The sequence below is a fragment of the Tamandua tetradactyla genome, chromosome X (assembly GCF_023851605.1).
Source record: "Tamandua tetradactyla isolate mTamTet1 chromosome X, mTamTet1.pri, whole genome shotgun sequence".
NCBI lineage: Eukaryota > Metazoa > Chordata > Mammalia > Pilosa > Myrmecophagidae > Tamandua > Tamandua tetradactyla.
This window is the reverse complement of record NC_135353.1, coordinates 55,135,773-55,140,386: the sequence shown is the minus strand read 5'-3', so window position 1 is coordinate 55,140,386 and position 4,614 is coordinate 55,135,773. Positions and strand designations below refer to the sequence as shown.

The 4,614-nt window shown below is 35.8% G+C and overlaps 1 pseudogene; it reads right to left on the bottom strand.

Annotated features, from left to right (window-relative positions):
- Nucleotides 1-2,523: 2,523 nt before the first annotated feature.
- Nucleotides 2,524-2,974, bottom strand: LOC143671828 (CCAAT/enhancer-binding protein gamma-like; annotated as a pseudogene).
- Nucleotides 2,975-4,614: the final 1,640 nt, after the last annotated feature.

Here is a 4,614-nt window from a genome sequence, read left to right as displayed (position 1 = left end):
TTCTAATGGTGATTAAGAAACATCAAAAGCTGCTCGCTTCCTTTATTTTACTATCAACTATTAAATTACCCATTTTTCTAAGGATGTAAATTTGAGAATTTCACACTCATGACCTGAGTTTCAAAAATCTGGCCATATTTTATTTAAATTTTATTACTTCTTAGCAGGAAAATCTGAAGTATCTGATCTTGCATCACAATAACTGAAAGGGGTCAGACAGCAGGAAGACTACTTTCATCTTGCATTCTGTAGCCAAAACCAGTCAAAAAGCACCAATCACCAGGGACTCTGATGCAGCTAAAAATTTATGGCAAAGTCTTATTCCTAAACCACTGGAATTGCCTCCAAAGGCACATCAAATCCTAGTGGTTCAGAGATAATGCACATTATAAAAGTTATAAAAGTCATTTTACTATTCCCAGAACTTTAAACTTACTCACTGATCTCCCTCAATTTTATACTGATGAATCTACTAAGCTAAAAATTTTCATTTTCAACCAGTACAGTAAGTTAGTCAAGACAATGGCTAATATTTTTGTTCTATGCAAAATTAACTGATTGCTAATGTTAAAGTATTGATTTGCATAGGCAGTAGAAAGCTTGAATCAATTTTTCCAAAAAGTTCCAATCTTATGTTTTGATTTGTAATATTGAGTACACATCCAGGCAGTTTCTCTAAAGTGTCCTTTTTAAGATAGCTGACTCAATTCATATCATTGGTAGACATAACTTCCAAAAGAACATCAATTTCTGAAAGGGAGATTTTAGAAAATAATAGATTAAAATGTCACTAATACCTATGATAGTTCCTTAAGGATTCAAGTGACTTAACTGCAACTAAAATTAAGCTCATTATGCAACATCAATGAGCTATTAAAGATTCAGTAGGATTCTGTGGTGTGTCCTAGTTAAGTTATTCAACATCTACCAACTTCTAAAGTAGATCAATACTCCCACCAAAGTAAACTGCTGTTGAACTCTAATAGAAACACTATCCTATTTCCTGGCTCTATAGGAATTAATCTTCATAGACAACATCTCTTATGGGACAACTCTGGGCTCTTGACTTTCAGTCAGAATGAGCTCTCAGCCCTAATACTGACTTTATGAAATTACAGGATACTGTCAGGTTGTCTTCTGCCTAGGAAAACATCACAGTCCAGCACTCTACTATCAATCCCAGGATGCAGCTTGAATTACACTGAGTTATGTTCTGGTTTCAGTGTTCCAAATTCTGGTATGATACAGCATAGTGGCCAAAAGGGACCATATGCAAATGAGAATACTAGTAACACAAACTTTTAAACCAGATGTAACTCAGTCATTCATAACCAACTCAGGCACCCACAAAATAATACAATAAAGCCAACAAGTATGAACTAGATCCATGCTTTAACAAAGAACAAAGCACACACAGTTGATAAAGGTAATCAAAGCCACAAACATTGATATGTCAGACATGTTGTTTACTGAGATGTCTGGAAAATTGTACAAAAAATGCTTACTTTACTGGGATCTGCATAAATGAAAATTTTTGTACATGAGTTTATTGAAACTGCTGATTTTTTTTCAGGAAACAAAGTAATGCCAATAAAATAACCCAAAGGTATCCAAAATGTACAATTCTAACAGGCTATGTTTTATAAAAACAAAATCTATTTGCTTCCTAAATGTTATTTCTGTCTTTAAACCAAGTGGCTGCATCTGCCGGTAAAATGCAATGGGATTTCTTTATTAACCAAGCATCACTACTAAAAATCAACTTGTGGGGGTGCAGGGTAGTTCAGTGGTAGAATTATTGCTTCCCATGTGGGAGAGTTGGGTTCAATTCCCAGTCCATACACTTCCCAATAAACAAACAAGCAAAACAAAAACCAACCAAGCAAACAAAAATTTAACAAATGATGCTGCAGTAATGAGATATTCACTGAAAAAATAATAAAATGTGACCCCACCATATGGCATACAAAAGAAAAAAATCAACTTGTAGTTGTTAAGGAAAATAATACTCATTATGCTAAAATAGAACTTATGTTATATACAAAATCATTACAAATTACAAAGCGAATGGTTTCTATCACCCTAAGGATATTTAATTCATAGTTTAGGAAAAAGATCGCAAATATATTAATATGGATACATTCAACTTTTCTTAATCCAATTGACCCTATCCATTAAAAACCAAGAACCTTCTGCACAATGTGTCAGCTCCTCATTCCTGTTGTCTACTTACAAAAAGAAGCATTTCTTGAGATATCAAGATTTATCAAGACCATCAATGTCCAGGATATTTTTTACTATATACCTTAAAAAATATTTGTTTTTTGACCCCACAAAAAATCCATACCATTTAAAACCACATATTGAAATTACATGGCTAAGATTTCTATCTAATCAACTCTTCAGTACTGATTCTAGAAACAATTTTCAATGGATTTTTGAATAATTCAACAAGACATTGGTGTAAGAGGTCATGCCTTTAATGTTCAGGCCATAAGTTGTGAAGTTTGGAAAGGGTGAGGTTTAAGTTCCCACACTATCAGAATTTGCTGTCATATTTTCAGTGCTAAGGGAGTTTCATATTGTCTGCAAGGTTTTATGCATGCTCAAGAAGCAAATCTTTAAGTACACTTAATTCCTTTGTCAGCAATTTAATTTTTTCTTCAACCGTTCATTTTCTTCTTTGAGCAGATTTATTTTCTGTTGCATATCCTATACTGTTTTCCTGCTTTTCAACTGGTTCTTTTACCAGCCATATTGTTCCTCTCTCTGCATTGATGGTACTCATTGCCATTTCATTCCATGGGTGAACTCTTTTTGCTCTGCTTGCTGGTAAGCACAGCTTTGCTCCTCCATCAGTGGTAGCAGGCACCAGCTGAGGATATTGCTGTAAACCACTGCAGTGTGCCTGAGAATGGATAACACTTATTCCATTCTCTCCCTGTGTATTGGGTTGCCGTGATATCTTGCTCATTTGAGTGCTCTCTCTTTCCAATGCAGGATAAGTAGAAGCCAGCACAAGATGAAAGGTGATCAATGGTTTCCACACTAAATTGCTGAGAAATCTTCACATGTAACATGTGCTGTTTAATTCCCCAGAGATGAATCACCTCCCCAAGATCAAAAAGCCTCACTGACAGTCATGATGTGTTCCTGTGCCACCAGTCATTCTGCCCCTGGAGGGCTCCATGGCCAGCGGCCCCACTGCAGCATGGCCCAATGTGTCCCAAACCTTGCAGCCTACATGTCACCCAGGAGAAACAATGGTCATGAAACCACAGCCTCTACCCATCCCAGCACTTCTGGTCAATTGATTTTTGGCAAGGTCCCCAAACCCTCTGAACTGAGACAGAATAGTCTCTTCAATGAACAGGGCTGGAAGAACTGGATATCCATAGCCAAAGGAATTAAAGAGGACCCTTACCTCACTCTGTATGCAAAAACTAACCAAAATGAATTAAAAACCTAAATATGAGACCCAGTGCCATAAAATTCCTAGGATAAAATATAAGGAAACATCTTCAAGACCTAGTGATAGAAGGTAGCTTCCTAGACCTTACACCCAAAGCACAAGCAAGAAAAGAAAAAATAAATAAATGAGAACTCCTCAAAATCAAAGGCATCTGTGCCTCAAAGAACTTTTTCAAAAAGGGGAAAAGGTAGCCAACTCAATGGGAGGAAATATTTGAGAAACCATTTATCTGATGAGTTTGATATCCAGTATTTATAAAGAAATCCTAAAATTCAACAACAAAAGAACAAACCCAATTATAAAATGGGCAAAAAATATGAATAGACATTTTTTTCTGAAGATAAAATGCAAATGACTAAAATGCACATGAAAGATGTTCATCTTCGTTAGTTATTAGGGAAATGCACATCAAAATCACAAGAGATCTCATACCCATAAGAACGGCTGTCATTAAACAAACAGGAAACTACAAATGTTGGAGAAGATTGGAGAAATGGAAAACTTACTCACTGTTGGTGGGATGTAATGGCACAGACACTATTTTTAAGACAGTATAGAGGTTCCTCAGGGAAGTAAAAATCAAGTTACCCTACCACTCAGCAATTCCACTGCATGGTATGTGTGCAGAAGATCAGAAAGCTGTGATACAAATAAATGTATGGACATTGATGTTCATAGCAGCATTATTTATAATTTCCAAAAGATGGAAACAATCCAAGTGCGTATCAACAGATGAGTGGATAAACAAAACATGGTTTATACATATGATGGAATATTATGCAGCAGGGAAAAGAAATGAGGTCCTGATACATATGACAACATGGATGAAACTGGAGGACATAATGCTGAGTGAAATAAGCTGGGCACATAAGGATAGATACTTTTTGATTTCATTAATATGAACCCCTGAAGAAATATAAACTCAGACTCTTAAAAGATAAAACATAGGAGACCTAGAGATAGACAGAAGCTGAAAAAGGGGGAGTGTTTACCTAATATGTACAGACTTGTTAACGAACTTAATCTTGAATGCATGGAAATGGAAGAGGTGTTGGCAGTGCACTGGTGGGATTATAAGTAATAGTGCTTTATTGAAGGTGAATAAGATTGAATGGGGTTCTTTCAAGTCATGTATCTCATCA